The 19,034-nt window shown below is 39.6% G+C and overlaps 1 protein-coding gene and 1 pseudogene across 3 annotated transcripts in view; both read right to left on the bottom strand.

Moving 5' to 3' along the window:
- The window catches only part of ACCSL (1-aminocyclopropane-1-carboxylate synthase homolog (inactive) like), an 89,370-nt gene that overhangs the window by 66,444 nt on the left and 3,892 nt on the right, over positions 1-19,034 (bottom strand). The window lies entirely within an intron of this gene.
- On the bottom strand, positions 13,591-13,709 carry LOC120609534 (uncharacterized; annotated as a pseudogene).

The following is a 19,034-nucleotide window of genomic DNA, read 5'->3' as shown; positions in this document are numbered from 1 at the left end:
AAATTCTGTGACTTGCCACAGAATTACTTTGCCTGTTTTTCTATTGACTTTGCTATTGACTTTTTTTCTTATTATTTGGGAGATGGCCTTTATGTATTCTGGACATAAGTCAGTTTTATGAGTTCCAAATATTTCCTCCCCATCTGTGGTGCTTCTTTATACTTAGTAGATGATATCTTTTTTTTTAATTTCAAAGTAGTCATAAACACATTTTCCCTATGTTTTCTTCTAAAAAAGACTTAAAATCTGTCTGTAATTTATAACTACATGTGGTGTGAGGTAGCAACTTAGTTTTATGTTTTTCCATATGGAGAGCCATTTTTCCCAACTGAATATATTAAATTGTCCATATTTTCCTCACTGATTTGTAATGCTTCTCTGTTTATTCTATACTCTCATACTTATGAGGGTATGTTTTTAGGTTTTCAATTCCATTTCACTGGTCTACTTTTCTATCCCTGCCCCCCCAAACATAGTAATTACTATTGCTTTAATAAATACCAGTATGTTATAGGATGATTTCTCCATTTTTCTCCATCTTGTCTGCTCTTCTATGCTAATTTCTCTTCATATGCATTTTCCCCCAATCTGATAACACAGGCATATTTAGAGATTAAAAGATATTGTCCGTACATCTCCAAAGACTCTCTTTTTGTATCATGAAGTGGTCTGACAGCAGAGGCTTGGGAACTGGACTACGGGTTTTGATTCCTGGCTCCATCTCTTTCTAGTTCTCTGATCTTGAACTTAACTCGTTTATGCCTGTTTCCATATTTTAAAATAGGGATGAAAAGTAGAATCTACCTCCTAGGGTCATTATGAGTTTTAAACAAGTTAACATCTATAAAGAGCTTTTCCTATTATTAGGTAACGTGTAAGCACAGAATTAATGTGATTAAGGACTTAAGCTCCGATGTCAGAATAGAATTTCCCACTTCATTCATTCACTAAAAATACAAAACAATTCTTTTGTAAAATATGACACAGAAGAGGACATAAAGCAAAGGTACAGTACATCCTCTATCCAACACTGTAAAGCAAACAACTATATAATCACTATCTGACAAAGAAATGGACCATTGGTGGCAACCAGGTCCCACCTGTCGCTTCCTTATTACAGCCCCTCCCCAACCCCCCCACCAAGAGGCAAGCATCGTGGGGCTCTCACTATAATCAAAATGTTGACCCTTCTTTAATGATTCTCTTCATTTCCGTTAATTTTTTTCTTTAAAACCTACTTTGTCTAATAGTAACATAACTACATCAATTACTTGTTTAGTGCTTACATGAGATAATTTTTTCATTCTTTCATTTCTGATGTGTCTTTATGTTTTAGATTCATCTCCTGTAAATAGCATACAGTTTGATTTTTTAAATCTAGTCTGACGTCCTCATTTTTAAACTAGTCTATTAATTTTTAATAAATTTACAAATGTATTTGGGTTTAAATCTACAATCTCATTTTGTGCAATCTATTTAGCCCACTGTTCATTTCTTTTTTTCTTCTTTTTAGCCTTAGGATGAATTGAGCAATTTTTTTTTTTTTTTAGCATTTCATTTTTCTTCCCCACAACTACTCTCTGGTGTTATTCACCCCTCATATCCTTTAAGTCGTTATCCTGGAAACCACTCAAAACTTGCCAGAGTCCAGCACAACTCAATACCAAATCCTCTTTCTAGACCATGTGAGAATCTTTAACTCCAATTATTCAATTTCTTAATTTCATGCTATTGTTGTGGTGTGAGTTCTCATTTTATAATTTTAAGAGTACATAAGGCATTGTTATTGTTGTTTTATAAAGTCAATGTTCATTTTGATTTCCTTCTTTGGTACCATTTTTCTTTTTCAAGCCTTCTTGCATTTCTAACCTTCCAGCTGTAATCATTTCTCTTCTGCCTGAAACACCTTTAGTATCTCCTTGACTACAGGATTTTTTCCTTTTCAAGAATCCTTATTTTGACTTTATTTTCATTTTTTATTATGAATAACACTTTTTATTATGAAAATTTTAGGCATAAGCAAAAGAAAATAAACTAGTATAATGAAGCGCATTTACCCATCACAAGTTACAGCAATTACTAACTCATTAACAATCCAGTTTTCTTGGTCTCCCCACATGCAGATCCTCTCACCCTAAATTATTTAGCAGCAAACATCATGCCTTTTCAACTGTAAATATTTTAGTATGTGTATCTTAAAAGAAGAGGACTCCCTTTAAAACGCAACCATGTCATTCACCAAAAAAATATCAGTGATGGATGTTAACTAAACTTATTGTGGTAATCATCTTATATCAAATCATTATGTTATATACCTTAAACTAATACAGTGTTGTCGATTATATCTCAATAAAACCAGAAAAAGAAAATAGGGAACAAATATCAGCAATAACTCCTTATATCACCATATATCTTATCAGTGTTCACACTTCCCCAATTGTCCTACTAATTTTTGTTTTTACAATTTATTTGAACTGAGATGCAAATGAATTCTTTATATTGTTATTGATTAATTTGTCATTTAAGTTTCTCCTACCTATAGGTTGTCCCTCCATCTTTTCTCTTTCTTGCATGTTGTTGCTGCTATTATTGAAGAAACAGTCTGGATTTTGCTAATTGTATCACTTTACTGTCATTTAACACATTTCTCTGTTCTCCATATTTCCTTGAAATTTATCATTGGATTTGGAGACTTAATCCAATTCAGGTTCAAAGGTAAGGTGGTGTTTTTGCATTAGGAAGCACACAATGTCTGGCTGTTTCTCTTTGGGAATGTAAATAATGAACTGATAATCAGTGCCCAGATCCATGAATTCATTAGAGGTTGGAAAATGGTGACATTCTAACACGAGCAGTCTTTCTTCATTAATTAGCTGGAATGCTTCTGTGAAGAGAAACTTCCCTCATCAATCATTCTGTAATCCTAAAGTACAGCTTATATAGGAAAGGCAGAGTAATTGATTCTTTCCCTATATTTAGCATTTCCAAAATGAGTTAATTCCTTGGTATCTCCCAGAGGTGATTAAAGAGATTTTTTGGTATCATTATAGATATATGCATTTAAATATATTTAATGAGTTTCAATTCATTGTATTACCTTTATTGACACTCTAGTTATTCCATCTATGGTCAATGACAGCTTATTCACGTTTCCTCCTGAGTCGTTCTGACTGACCATAGCAGTCTTTAATAGCTTCTTTGCTTTCTGGTGAGAAAAGATATTATAGGCTCACCCTGCACTTTTGTCCAAAGATTCACAGTAACTTTTAGTGGCAAGTGGTGTGTAAAGGCTATAGTCTGGGCACCAGGGGACTCCTTGCCAGTCATCGTTTCTGGACCTTTCAGTGGACAGAACTAGGAAGTATGTTCTTATTTTTAGGATAAAATATATCACAAAAAGAAAAACATTATGAAATGATGCCGATACTGAAAATTCAAATTTAGGAGTACAGGGTTTTCATTTACTCTCATTACTCATGCTCACATCAAAAATCATAGTTCTTAATGACATTAACATATTTATTGCTTTATCCTACACAGGGCCGGGACTAGGATGAGGTCAGTGAGGCACATATTGTGCAAAATTCAAGGTGGCATCACTCTCGGAATGGTGCAGGTGCATAAGTCCCTCCTTAAATTCTCTCCTCTAAGGGTCTCACTCACCATACCCATAGTTCTGATGCTAATTTCACCCTATACACACAACAGTCTTAGAATGACAATGCCACCACTAACACCAATAATATGATTATTATAAATAGTTGTTGTCGTTGTTCTGGCAGTTTATTTCTTATCTTTTCTACTATGTATGTGTAGGAAATTACCAGGGTTTAAATACTTGGAATAATTCTTTTCTGTATCATTATGACATCAATTTGGACTCATTTGCTTTATTTTACTTTTAATTTTAGGAAGTAGGTCTTAAACTTAATTCTGCTTTATAATGATATAAGAGATTTGCATGGTTCCAAAGTCAAATCCAAAGTCAAATAAGGTTATTCAAAGATGTCTATGTCCTCCATTCATAGCTCTGTTCCCTCTCACTGTGTCCCTATATGTAATCTTTTAAAATGTATATATGATTTTCCTTCTTAGTAACATAACAAATATATATGTGTGTACCCCACAATTTCAGGTAAAAGGTAGATATAATACAGATTTTTGGTACTTAATACCTTAGAAATCATTCCAGAGTAGCATGTAAAGGTAGTCCTCATTCTTTATTACAGTTGCACAGTCCTTCATTGTATGGATGTGTCATGGTTCATTCAACCAGCTTCCTACTGATGGAATTTGGGTTGTTTCCCATCTTTTCTATTGTAAATAGTACTACAATGGATAACCTAGTGCTTTTGTCTTTTTGTCTTGGGTTTTTTGTTTTGTTTTTGCTTGAAGGCTATTTCTTCAATGTTTTTGGAGGATATTTTCAATGGGGACACAATTCTAGGTTGACATTTATTTTCTTTCATCACATTGAAGAAGTAACTATGTATTCTGTTATTACTACTGCTGACAAGTCAACTCTTTGGAAGTAACCTGTCTTTGCTCCCTATCTATTTTTAATAAGTGTTTCTCTTTTTCAATGGTTTTCTACAGTTTTGCTATAATATATCCAGGTAGAAATTTCTTTTATCTTGCTTGAGATTATTTAGACTTTTGGATCTGTAGATTGGTATCTTCCATCAATACCGAAAAATCCTCAGCCATTCTCTCTTCAAATACTGCCTCCTACTCTTTCTTTTCTATCCTTGCAAGACTCAAACATATGTTAAATTTTCTAACTATACCCTTTATGCCTCTTCTCATTACTCCTATATTTTTCACCTTTCCTTGCTGAATTCTGGATATTTTCTTCTGAGTTATCTCAAGTTCACTAATTCCCTATTCTGATGTGTCTAATCAACAATTAAACTATTCACTGAGTTATTCATTTTCAGTTATTGTATTTTTTTTCTTTCTCAAAATTCTATTTGGTTCTTTTTTAAATAGTCTATAATACTTTTTACAGTTTATAATTTATTGCAGATATTTTCAACCCCATATTTCATTTCTTTAAACCCAGTAAGCATCAGTATATTATTATTTGGCTCTAATGATTTTAACATATTAAGTCTTTAGGAGGTCTGTTTCTGTTGGTTTTCACTCATGGCTTCATATTTCCTTATGCACTTGGTTATCCTGACATACTGGACATTATCTATGAAAAATTAATTGCAAGAATAATTTGAAACCAGTATGACATTACTTTTCTTCATAAAAGATTTTCTTCAGAAAAGGTTTTTGTTTTTTCTACTAACCACCTTGATATACTAATAGTCTGAAACTACCTTCAGTTCAAGACTTGAGATTCCCTGGGCCACCTGGTGAAGCAAACTTGAGTTGCAAGTCTGCTCAAGGACTGGTTTACTTCCTGTTTACCCTTACCCTTAAGTTGTAGATATTTGAAGTTACAATTTAAAGGAGAAGATTTATCACTTTTGTAACTGATTCTGCTAGATTAGTAAATGACTTCATGGCAAAGGTGATTTTGAGTGCTGGGCTTTCTTCTCTGAGTTTTCACCTTCTAGATTTTGGCTCAATATTCCTAACTATCTTATTTATCTTGTCGATTCTTTAATGCTTTTAACAAAATGAACGTATATTTCACCCAGACTTTTAAGTTGTCACTAGTAAGAGGATCTGTCCAAACAACTTAGCTTGCCATTTAGAGAAATAGTTTATCCACATTCTCATGAATTTTAGAGATAGGCCCCTAGAAGCCAAGGAATACCAAGGATTGCTGGAAACCACCAGAAGCTATGAGAGAGCCATGGAATACATTCTCCCTCAGAGCCTCCGAAAGGAACCAACCCTGCCAACACCTGGATTTACAGCAGCTGGAGGACACTTATATAGCTGGCTACCATAAGAAGTCAGACCATCAATGTGATCCTTGCTCTAATTTCAGAGGTATTCATTTTGAAATGGAAATCTCTTCCTGTATACTTGCCTTTGGAATAATGGCCATTCCTGAATATGCATTGAACACCTACCATTTGCCAGGCACTGTTCTCAGTGCTGAGGACACCACAGTGAACAAGAGACAGAAATTTCTGCCTTAGTGGAGCTTTTCTTATAGTGAAAAGAAAAGATATCAGTTCAATATCTTGGTACTTTGGCTCTTTCAAATTCTCAATGTTATAATGATCTTCCATATCCACTGGAGGAAAACTAAGATAAAACATTCTGGGGTGAGAAGTTGCATTTAATAAGTGAAGAAATACAATAAGAGAAACATGGGGAGTGAGTTATCCTTATGACCTCATTTTTTAAGTGAAGATTCAAGAACAGCTCCCTCAACCTTCACTGAAACTACCTCAATGCTCTCCACCTTTTCTCATTCATTAGATGTTGATCTGTTTTTTCTCTGATCTTTTTATATCAATTGCAATCAAACTGCCCTACACTTGCCCACCAAAGGGGTTGAGGGAAGACAAAAGTAATTTTTTGGACTGTTAGTAACATGAGGATAGTATTTGTAAGCACTATTGCCTTGCAAACTATTACTACATATATAAGATTTATTTTCCAGCATATATATAAAAATCAACCAAAGTACAAGGCATTTGCATTTAAAAAGAACCCTCTGTGATGTATATGCATAGGGAATCCATAAATGGAATAGCTATGTATTAAAACTAACACTCAGGATCATTTTGTACACAGAACACATAAAATTACTTAGCTGCCTAGGATAAATAATGTTGGATTATCTCACAAAATCTGTGTCCTCACCCATATTTTTGGCACTGAATGTGTCTCACATTGTGTAGTCTTTTTTCTAAGACACTGATCTCTAAGTCCTGTGTACATCAGCATTGCTTTGGGTGGGTGGGTGTTTATAAAAGGTAAAATTTATTTTTAGAGGTTGTGGTTTAGCATTACTGAAGTAGGGCCCAAGTATCTGAATTTAACCAGCTCCCAGGAGATTCTGATGCAGAGAAACTCTACTCCTAGGTGTTATCTCCATGGTCCTGACTCATTACTTAGGTTTCATTTGACTTTTCCTTTTAATTGATATCCACCCTCTACTTGGCCTTACTGGTAAAGTTGATACAGCTCTCCTTTCTTGTGCCCATCAGTGACAAGTAGCTAGCTGTGCCCTAGTATATCTCCTAATCTCCTGGGTTTAGCCCTGTCACCTACTAAGATTAGGTGAGGCCAGATTTCCTAAGAAATATAAGATTGTTGTCACCAGCAGGATTACACAGTCAAGCCCAGCTGTCAGTTTGAGATGGATTCTAAGGCCCCTCCTGATATTGGCATGAATCACCAGAAACACTTCAGTCATATAAATTCAAAATCGAGTATTAGTAACACCAATAACTTCATTTTCCTGAGAACTGGTTGCTACCCAGAGTCCCTCTGCATCCATTTCCAGAAGCCCAAAACTATTTCCATGGGGCTAGGAATCTGAATACTGAGGTAAAGGTCAATGGGTGACACAGCCGTGAAGGTAAAATGAGCCTGGATTCTAGCTCTGCTCCTTGCCCATTGTGGGATTTTAGAAATAGGCCTTTTCTTTCTCTGAACCACCAAGAGTACCCTCATTCTTTAAAGCTCAGGACACTCTTGCTGGACTCTCGGGGAAAGTCAAAGAAAGAGTGGATGAAAAAGTAAAGGGCTGTGATCACTCATACATTCAACAAGTATTTATTGAGTGCCCACTATAGGTTGGCCCAAGAGATACAATGGTAACAAAAACAGACATCATGTCTGTTTTCATGGAGCTCACAGTCTATCAGGGTAGACAGACATGAATTGACTAATCAAATAAATAACTGTGAAATTCTGTCAAAGCCATGGAGCAGGGAGCTAAGTGTCAAGGAGCACTGGTGAGGGCTGTTAACAGAGCTATTGGCAGAGTGAAGTGTTGCCTAGTTAAGGGAAGACAGTGGTAGCAGGATTGGTAGAAGGCAGCACCGAGGTTGAAGGTGTGAGGCTAGAAGAAGACAGTTCAGGTCAATGAGCTGACGCCCGGGAAGCAGAGTGGAGAAGACTATTTAAGAATCTGGACTTTCATATGTTGCAACATCCTTTGTGCTGGCTCTTCTGGATGTCCTTCCATCTTTAATCTACCAAAACTCTTTTCATTGTATACTCATCAGTTTGCTTCACTCTCATGACATGTATAAGGGGACAATATGACACAGCGGTCAGAACGTAGGCTTTGGAGCAAACAGACCTGGTTTCAAATCCTGGATGCACTGCATAGTGCCTGCATGACCTTGGGCAAGATGTTTCATCTCTCTCAGCCTCGCTTTCCTCTTCTGTGAAATAAAGAATATTACTTATCTCACAGGACCAGTAATAATAAATTAATATATGTCAAAGTACCTAGCACAGAGTAAGTGGAGAATAAATGTGAGCTAATGTTTTAAGCACTGTTTTTCTAAGCACTTGGTATGTAACAGCTCATTTATTTCTTGCAAAAACCCTATGACAGTTACTATTACTGTTGACATTTTATAGGTAAGCGTTTTATCATTCATTTATAACATGTTAGATACTGTGCTAAGAGCTAGGATTGGCAATGAGCAAAACAAGTGCAGGCCCTGCTCTTAGATGCAGGAAGAACAGTTAAAACGCTACTGAGCTCCCACTGACAAGTCTGAGACAATATGAGCCTCCGTACGAATAATGATAATAACTATTATAAGGTGTTGAATAAAACAGGAATTCATAAGTCCATACTGATAAAATTAACTGAATGCACAAATAAATAAACAGGAGTATTCTTTCTTATGTTAGAATGCCAACTAATAAATATATAGGAAATGATGGAGTTCTTAAAAAAAATATCATAGTAGTAACTGATTCAGGTAAGAATGGTCAATGTATAATAAAACCACAGGGTGAAAGTTTAATGAGGAATGGGATATTCATATACTGTCAAAATACTTATTAATTACAGTGAGGAAAATCATGTCTTTACAGTAGAAAAACCTGGCAGATACCACCTTAAGTAAGTGATTAAAGTCAACCCCACCAGTGATGGGACAGGCTGGCATCACGTGCCTCCTGAGATGATGAACTGCAAAGGGCACAATGTTGCTTCTGTGGTATTCTTGCCAAATATGCAAAACCTGAATTTAATCATGAAGAAATAGCAGATAAACTCAAATTTAGGGATATTCTACAAAATAACTGATTTGGACTCTTCAAAGACTTTAAGATCAGGAAAGACAAAGACAGGATGAAGGACTGTTCCAGATTAGAAACCTGGCAGCTACGAGATGCTGGGTAGGAACCTGGAACAGAAAATAAAAATTTTTTTCTTATAAAGAACATTATTGGGACAACTGGAAAAATAGGAATGTTTATAGGTTACATCATAGTATTATATTTACATTAATTTCCGGAATTTGATAACCGCACTATGGATATCAAAGACAATACTTTTGTTTTTAGGAATACACACTAAGGGGTACTGAGGAGTAAAAAAGCTTCATATTTGCAACTATCTCTCAGATGATCCAGAAAAAAGTAATAATAACAATAATAAAGTAATGTGCGTGTATACTTGTGGATAGATAGATAAAACGATAAAGCAATGATGTAAAGTGGGAACACTTGGGGAATTTGGATTAAGGATATACAGAAGTTCTTTGTATTTTTGTACCTTCTTTCCTAAATCTGAAATCATTTTAAAATTAAAAGCTATCCAGAAAATCAAGAAAAACTTCGACCTTCCCTCACCCCACTCCTATTGGGGGAGGGGTGGGAAGGGAAGTGGTAGAGAGAGCACCGCTGACTCTAATCCTTTGAATTGGCAAACCCGACAGGAGGGCCGTGCCCCTGCAGACAGCGTGGTTTCCGGCTGGCTGGGAAAGGGTACTGACAACCAGAATCATTATTTGTGGCCCTTTTCCAGTGCAGGAGGAAACGACAAGAGGAAACAGTGAAAGCTCTGTAAGGCTGAGGAGCTGGTCCCTGAGGACTGGCGCCTAGAAGCGGGGTGTGGGCAGGAGGTGGGGTCCTGGCAGGATGGTGAGGCTGCAGAGCTGGCTGGGGACCAGGGATTCACTTCCCCAGGGCTCTCTCCCACCACAGGGAAAGGGGAAGGAGGAACTGGAAGAGACTAGAAAGAAAGGAAAGGAGAAAACGAACGTCTACTCTCTGCTGAGCACTGTGCTGGGTGGTTTACATATGTTACCTTACTCACCCTCACAGTTTTGAGATAACTGTTATTAGTCCCATTTCAGAGATAAGGAAATAGAGGTTTAAAGAGGTAAGGACAAAAATTCTATTTGGGGCAGTATAGTGGAATAAATAGATATGTTAACTGACTTTTATGATGAGAGCAACTTTAAAGGCTGGTTAAAACAAGAAATTTTTAAAAAATTAATCAATGACCTGGCAGGAAAGAATGAGACACTTAGAAGGCCAAAAATAAGAGAAATCAGGAACCCAGAGAGGTGGGCAAGGCAGGAGACTGCCTTCACCCTTGAACGCATTGCCAAATTATGTGAACCTTCTCATGGGCTGACAGAGATGAAAAACATAAGAATCAACCCCATCCCCCAGCCCACCCAGGCAGGAGACTCACAGAAGACCCAGCCACCTCCTTCCCGCACAAGCCTAGATCTCTAGTGGCCTCCCCCATCAGGTTAGGGAGAAGCTAGGAGTAAAATCCATTACTCACCATCCCCACTAAAAACCTACAAAGAAATCTTAGCACTGACTTGAAGAAGCATTTTCCCCAAGAATTCATAACCTCAAATGGGCTGTAAGAGGCTTTGAAACCTGAATTCACATTCTCTTGTTAAAACATCTTTTTTTTTTTTTTGAGTCAAAAGGAAAGTTTATTAGAAAAAGAGTAACACTCCAGAGACAGAGTGTGGTCTCCTCTCGAAGGCAGAGAGTGAGAGGGACGGTGCGAGGGACAGAGAGAGACACAGAGTAAAGGCACTGAAGACACAGTGACAATAGAGAGAGACAAGAACAGTGAGAGAGACAGAGAAAAGGCGCTGAGACAGACCCTGAGTGCTCAGGGAATTCATATACTAAAACATCTTGAACTGAAGTTTTGGGTTAAAGTAACCCTCCAGAGACTTTGGTATGATCGTAGAAATAGGAAGAAGCAAATTTCCTCTTCTTTTCCTGGATGTTCAAAAACCAAAAAGGTAAACAGAAAAAAATAATGCAGTTTCTGTTATATAAACCCTAGACTCAAAAGTACATTAAGACTAGCAAAAGCAAAGATTTCATACAAAAGTCATGAAGGTGAAGTGTGATAGAAGTTGTTTGATGGGGCCTGGGGAAGAGCAACCCAGCCCAGGAATGGCCAATTTCAAAACACTCCAGCAAAAACACTTTACATTTAGCCGAGGGCTCATACCAAAAGAGAGTTTCTCCACCTTGGCGCTAATGACGTTTCGGGTACATAATTCTTTGTTGTAGGAACTGATGCATTATAGGATGTTTAGCAGCATCCCTTGGTTCTACCCTCTAGATGCCAGTAGCATCAAACCCCACTCCAAGTTGTGTCAACCAAAAATGTCTCAAGACATTCTTAAACAATTTTACCAGAGGGTAAACTTGCCCCTGGTTGAGAACCACCACTCTAAAATAATAGACCTATATCCCTTATATACAACACAAGCTACAGGTCTGAAAAGTACAAAGTGGAGACGGAGAAGCCTCATTGTAGGGGTAGAAGGCAGGATGAGGCAAAGGATGTGCAGAGAAAATAGCACAACAGCCCAGTGGCAGCAACTGTCAGAAAGAGCCAGCAAAACTACACTCCCTGAAAGAACCTTCTACAAATAGCTGGGCCATAAAAATCCAACGCATTCTATGGCATGTAATTTTTTTAAACTGAGTTAGCACAGAATCAATACAAAGATGCTAGAGAAAAAAGATGGGAAAGGTCAATAAAGCCTACCAGATCAAGAATAATGGCCAGGAAAAAAAACTGTTTCTACGGAAAATCTAACGGAAAATTATTCTATGAATTAACAAGGCTTAATAAAATAATTGACCTGTGATGGAAGACCACAAAGAAATATAACGACTCAGTGTAGAGATGGCAAGACAATGGAGGAGATGATATGAGAACTGGAAGAACTGAGGGATAAAAAAAAAAAAAGCAAAATAATTTAAGAAATGAGAATGCAATTGGACAGAGGACTTAGACACAGCACAATATAAATGGAGAATAGAAATAAAGAATGAATAAACTGAGACCAAAAAAGAAAGCTTTTTTAATTATAGAGAAAATGATATAGAAAAAAAGGCAAAAGAGAGCCAACATATACATAATTGGAGTCTCTAGACAATGGGATACAATACATATTTAAAAATAGAATTGAAGAAAATTTTCTTGAAACAAAGGATTTAAATCTCAAGTAAAAAGTACTGTGTATGCCAGAGAAAGATGACCTAGAACAGTTAATTCTAAGACTCTCCTGATAAAATAATCAAAGTTTGAAGACAAAAAAAGTCCTTTGAGCAGCCAGGCAGAAAACAAAAACAAAAACAAAACAATCGAGTCACTCATAAAAGAATAAAATCAAACTAGCCCCAGCAATATTCAATGCCAAACAGTGGGACAATACTCACAGGATATTTAAGGAAAAAAGTATAAGCCAAGGATTTTACATGCTGTCAAGCTGTTCCTCATGCATAAAAGCTACAAACATTTTTAGACAAGCAAGAATTCAGGAAGTATTGTTCCCATGAATCCTTCAGAAAACTATCAGAGAAAAAATTTCAGACCACCAAGAGGTGACCAGGGAAGTCACAGCAAAAGGAGGACCAGGAGCAAGCGCTGAATAAATTTAAACGTAGAGTAAAGAAAAAAAGAACTGTGGACATCTGAGTGTAAATTTGTATATGCTATGACAATGGAGATATGACATAACTAGTAAAAAATGGAAGGGGGAAGTAGAAAAGACATAAGAATAGAGTATGTTCCCTGATGACCCTGTCCGTAATAGCTAGGAATTAAAGAACATCATCAAAAGCGGAGAAATCAAATAACAGAAGTATACTTAATATAGCATGTTTAATAATATAAAGTAAACATGTGTAGAGATCACTTTGCATTGTGTTGAAGAATGGGATGGCGGGGATGAGGAAACACACCATATTCTTTCATTGCTCATTCTGGGACACTAATAGATACAGCCTAATCAAGTAGGGAGCTAAGGGTTCTATATAATATTATAGTTAGGATGGTAAACAATAGAGAAAAGAAAAAAAAGCCTTAATTACTCTGAGTAATTAAAGAATTTTAATTACTCTGGCTAGAACTTCCAGGGCAATGTTGAATGGTGGAGACAAAAGCAGGCATTTGTCCTGTTCATGATCATGAACTTTCAGCTTTCAGTCTCTCACCACTGAGGATGATGTTAGCTATAGGTTGTTCATAAATGTCCTTTTTCATGTTGAGAAAGTTCCCTTTTATTTCTAGTTGCTGAGTGTTTTGTTTTGTTTTGTTTTGTTTTGTTTTGTTTTGTTTTGTTTTGTTTAAGGCGAGGCAACCTTTGGTTGACCTCACATATTGCAAGGACCGTGTCAGCTTACGATTCCTTTTTTTTTTTTTTATGCCTGCGGCGCCTGGTCTTCCTAGGTGGTCTCCCATCCAAGTACTAACCAGACCTGACCCTGCTTAGCTTCCGAGATTAGATGGGATCGGGCTTGTTCAGGGCGGCATGGCCATAGACACTGAGTGTTTTTATCATGAAAAAATGTTAGATTAGTTAAACCACCCTTGCATTCCTGGGATACATCTCATTTGGTCATAGTGTATAATCCTTCTAACATGCTGTTGGATTTGGTTTGCTAGCATTTTGAGGATTTTTTGCATCTATATTCATTAGAGATATTAGTTCTCTTTAGTTGTGGTGCCTTTGGCTTTGTATCAAGGTAATACTGTCTTCATGAGTTAGAAAGTGTTCTCTCTCTTCTAATGTTTGGAAAAATTTGAGAATAGTATTAATTCTTCTTTAAATGTTTAGTAGAATTCACCAGTGAGACCATTTTGTTCGTGACTTTTCTTTGTTGGGAGGTTTTTGATTACTGATTCAATCTCTTGTTATAGGCCTATGTTTAATTAGCTTAAAAAATATTTCAGATTCGGTCTCAAAATAAAATCCCACTCTTCACTGTGTGCAAGAGACATACCTAATACAAACTCAAGAGATTAAAACTATTGGCCTACCAAGTCAATAAAAAAATAATAACAACAACGATTAGCAGAAGTTGTGATTTAATTATGAAACAAAGTGCAATTCAGGCTAAAGAGCATTAAAAGCCATGCTATGCTTCAGGGTGCCACTCAGATGCAGATCTAACTGCTATAAATATCTGTGCAGCGAATAACCCAGCAGCTGCATTCACCAGGACTAATTACAGCCGTGCAAGGAGAATAAGAGCACATTGGTGGGGGGCTGGCTTTTCTCTCACTCACAGTGGGTCTCAGAGACAGAAAAGCAAGGCTAGTGTGTAAAGTAAGAGGCCTATACCACAGCACCCGAAGGAAGAAACCACTTTGTCTTTCCTGTGATGGTCCATGATGGGAAACAGCTCTGCTCACTCAGCAGTTCGAGGACCCAGGTTCCTTCCAATCTGTGATGTCATCACCCCCTAAGACCATGTCATCATCTGCTTGTTAAAAGCCGGGTCACTATCATTTTCGGGTTGCTCCTGGCAGAAGGGAGGAGATATTATGGAGCTGGCATAATAATCTCAGGCCTGGGTCCAGGAGTGGCAAATATTTGCACTCACATGTTATAGGAGAAAACTTGGCACTGTGTAAACATGAATCTAAGGAGTGGGGTGGGCTGGCACTAGTCTACCTTCACGTCTAGGAAAATGGAGAGAACAGATCTTAGGGAATCACCATGAATCTATGCCACAGCCCTTCCTCTGGCCACTAAATATCTGTGTGTGCTCAGTCCTCCTCCCTGGGGACCACCAGAGTCCATCCAGTTATAGCACCTTGATCTCTGAGTGATGTCCAGACCTCTCCACCAGGTTCAGGTGTGGGTCCTTGTGCCTCATTGACTTGTAATAAAAGACAATTTGTCCCACTCCCCTGACCATTGGACAGTGGTGAAACAGAAAGCAAGGCTACAAGAAGAGACAGTATGGCCAACGCCACAGGGGTCCCAGGGCAGGAACTGTGAGGACATGTGCCCTGGTGGTGGATGTTCTGGCTGTTCTAGTTTTTCCTTCTGGAAGATTCTCCCTTGTCTACTGTCCTCATCTAAGGTGGGTCTCAGAAAATATGTCTCCCTTGAGGGCTGATCTTCTTAGACAATTACAGGCATTTATGGTTTCTTTGGAAAAACCAATTCCCTGGGGGTATTCATTACGATCAAAGTCTATTTGCTTACTCATCACAGGAACCAGTAACCCCTGCTCCATTTCTTTGCTTCCTTGCTCTGGCCACATCTTCCTCCTGACCTTAATGGCAGCGATTCTGAAGCCTCCTAAAATAATAGTCTTAAAGGAGAAGCAACACCCTTGATCTGATCTTCGCCTTGAGGCTGGATCACTTCTGTGATGTTTAGCTAGAAGGATAGTCTTTGAGAAACACTCTGAGCGACAACTGTCCGATCTCACCTGTGTTTGGGTGAAAGAAACAGATGGCAGTTTCACCTTCATGAAGACCCTACATTTCTGGACATTCATCTCTGCTTGAAATCTGGCCAATACTTAGAGAGGTCATCTTTTTTTTTTTCTTTGAATATCTTGCTAAAAATAACAAGGAGCAGCCAACACTCACTAACCTTCTAGCTCTTCCCAGCTTCTTGAGTTACATTAAGCCTTGGAAGGCACAAGATCTACCTTTCAAGCTGCTGAAGGAGATAATTTCACCTATTACTTGACTCAGAATCTCCACATTTCTGGCCTACAATATTGGTGTGCCTGGTGCCTGCCCACTAGGTTTCATGTGTGGCAGAGCTCCACCCTTGGTACCCACTGTGATCTTCATTAGGATAATGATTTTGAGTACATGTGAGTGTGTGTTTGTCTATCAGCTTCCTTAGGGCCAGCGACCCTATGTCCCACCATGCTTAGGGCAGGGCTTGGCAGGTCCTGAGTCCTCGCACTGGCTACTCATTAATGGTCCAAAGTAGATTCAGTACGCCTTGTAGACCAAAGAACAGCTAATCAAAAAATCTCAGAATACATACAACAGCCAATAAGGTGGGTTTTACGGGGCATGGATCTGGGAGTAGCAGGCTTATAGGGTCTGGCCTCTCCTGGAATATCTCACACATTCTGGACAATGAGGAAAGGAGGTAGCTCTGTCAGAATCCACCCCAGAACATCTGTGGGGAGGTCAGAGGCTACCTAAAGGCCAGCCGGCTGGTCTAGAACAGCTCCTGGTGGGGCAGGAGATGGGCTGTGGGCAGCAGCACATTGGCTGCGGTCCTGAGCCTGCAGCAGGATGGTGCTCAGACAGTTATTTGGGAGGCTGGAAGAAATTATTTAGCACAGAACAGCCCAGCCCAGAGTTTCTGGATCTCTCCCCAAGGCTGGAACAGGGGAGTGGGGTGGAGGCACTGCCATCTCAGAGAAGACGGCCTCCATCTCCCCATCTGTACAGGAGGGACTTGAATGCCTGGTTTGTGCACACACTGCCTCTCTGCGCAGCCCCCAAGGCCAGGATCCTAAGGCTCTAAGGTGCTCAAACGTGCCCTGGGTCTTTTATAGACTTCAGAACTCAAATCTAAGCAGAGTCCTCAGAGAAACAATAGGGAAGTGATTTGCTTAAGGCCACAGAGCAGAGCCTGGGCTAGATTCTGGCACGTCTCAGCCCCCGCTGAGGACTCTTTCTATGCCCCTCCATCTTCCCCCACTCCCGCTGCTGGAGCATGTCTTGGGTGGGAGTCTCATGACCTCATTCCACTCAGGGGAATGGGACACATTCCTGTCGTGAGATATGTTCTGGGTGGAGAGCAGCCTCCGGCTCCACTGCAGGCTGAAGGAAAGGACTCCGCATTGGTCAGAGACCCAGCAGGAATGCAGTCACTTAAGGAAGACAGGAGCTTCTTTCTCAGCGAAGGGACCATCTTGGGTTCACACTGTTCGACCATCCACAGGCAGTTCAATGTCATCAGATCCTCAGGCACCGCCCTTGTGCTTGGTCAATGGCAGGTCCTAGGGATGTTCACGGTCTGTCTTCTGGGAAGAACGGGAGTGACATCTTAAGGCCGAGGTCCAGCGCGGCATGCACACTTGCTTGCTCATTTTCAGTGCACGGCCATGCTCGCTGCACAGGAGACAGAGATCGGCCTAACCCTGTGCTCAGGAAGATGTGGAAAACGGATTTCAGTGGACCATTCACAGCCTCCACTGTGGTCTGCCCAGCTGGCTACCAGATATCCATGGCATCCTCCTTCCTACAAGAGAACACACTCACCCTCTCCTTCTGCAAGGAAGTCAATCCCAAACTCCACCTAGTTACACTTCCAGATCAAAGCACAGGGTATCTGGGGGAAAGGAAGTCCTCTCCAAGGGCCACATGTGGTTCCTCATAGTCCAGCGACATATAAACTGCAAGACATCTGTCCTTGCCAACACCACCCCAGCTGCCTCCCCAACGCCTCAATGCAAGGGTGGACAAGGGGTAAGAAAACCACAATAATACTCCGATGGGAAGAAGGGATAAAGGGAAAAAACTGACAAGTCACTGGTGTTTGGTAATAGGCAATCATGCTGGCATCGACCGTGAGGACTTGCTCTGACACAGGATATTCACTCCTTAGTTGGCTAATCCAGCCGACCTGGTTCTGGAAGTTTCTCTTTTCCCTATCATCCTCTTCGACCTCGTCCGAAGCAGGCATTACAAGGTCTGGCTTCCTTAGCAGTTGCCTCGGAGTCCAAACAATCTAATTACTGGCCAATTCCTACTTTTCTTGGCAATTCCCTGGAAAGGCTTCTGATCTAGGTGCTTCTCGGTAGTTCCAGTGCCAGTAACCATGCCCAAAGTGTTTTCTCTGCAGAGTTCTGAAGTCTGTTTTTCTACTTTCTTCCCTGTTCTGGCCCAGCACTCTCACTTAAATTCTGGCTATCTAGGTGGATTCTAAAGCAATGAGTTTGGTGAGAAGACAATATCCCCCATTTAACCTTGCTCCAGGGCTAGTCCTGTACTGAGCTTCCTGGGTGGCCTTCGAGAAAGGCTCTGAGCCACCACAGCTGATCTCCTCTGTGTAGGTTACAAAGGGGAGTGGCTTTCACCTCTGTGAGACCCCACATATCTAGATACTCTCCATTCCTTTCCATCTCTCATGTCTTTATTATAATAATTTGCTAAAAGCCACAAAGAGCACTAGACAATGTGTATTAATGTTCTGGCTCTTTACAACCATTTCTAGAGCTATGGATTCAGTCAATACATGATCAGCCTTCCAAAGTGTCGTAAAAGTGGTTTTACCAAATGTTTTTTCAAGGTATAACAAGAGTCTCCAGCTTTCCAGCCTACAATATCTGTACCCTCCCGACGTGTGGCAAAACCACTAAGTCAATGCTCATATTGTGGGGGTTTTGCTAGGACAGCACCCCACTGCCAGTACTAACTTTCATTTATTTAGGGTAACAAAAGACTGCTATAATAAAGAGATCCAATAATGATTTAGTGGCTCCAAGAAGACAGAAGTGTAAGAGTCCATGGAGCTCACTCCAGATTGGCAGGCTCTTTGGTTCTACAAGGTCGTTCAGGAGCCTGGGGTCCTTCCATCTTGTTTCTTTGCCATCCCCCAGGCCAGTGGCCTTCTCAGCTTGATCACTGCCCAGTTGCAGGCACATCTATGTTCTTGCTTGTGGGAAGCGGAAAGAGAACATGCGAGTGGGGGGAGGGTACCCTTTAAGGCCGAGGCCTGGGAGAAACACGCTTCTCTTCCCCATATATGCCACTGGCAGAAACTTAATCACATCAGTAGACCTAAGCACAAGAGCATCTGAGACATGGAGTCTGGCTGTGTGCCCTGGAGGAAGGGGAAAATAAATGTTGGTAGGAAATTAGCAGTCTCTACCAC

This window comes from Pteropus medius, unplaced genomic scaffold (genome assembly GCF_902729225.1).
Source record: "Pteropus medius unplaced genomic scaffold, Ma_sr-lr_union100, whole genome shotgun sequence".
Taxonomy (NCBI): domain Eukaryota; kingdom Metazoa; phylum Chordata; class Mammalia; order Chiroptera; family Pteropodidae; genus Pteropus; species Pteropus medius.
Note: the sequence above shows the minus strand (reverse complement) of the source record. Positions and strands in the feature narration are given on the sequence as shown.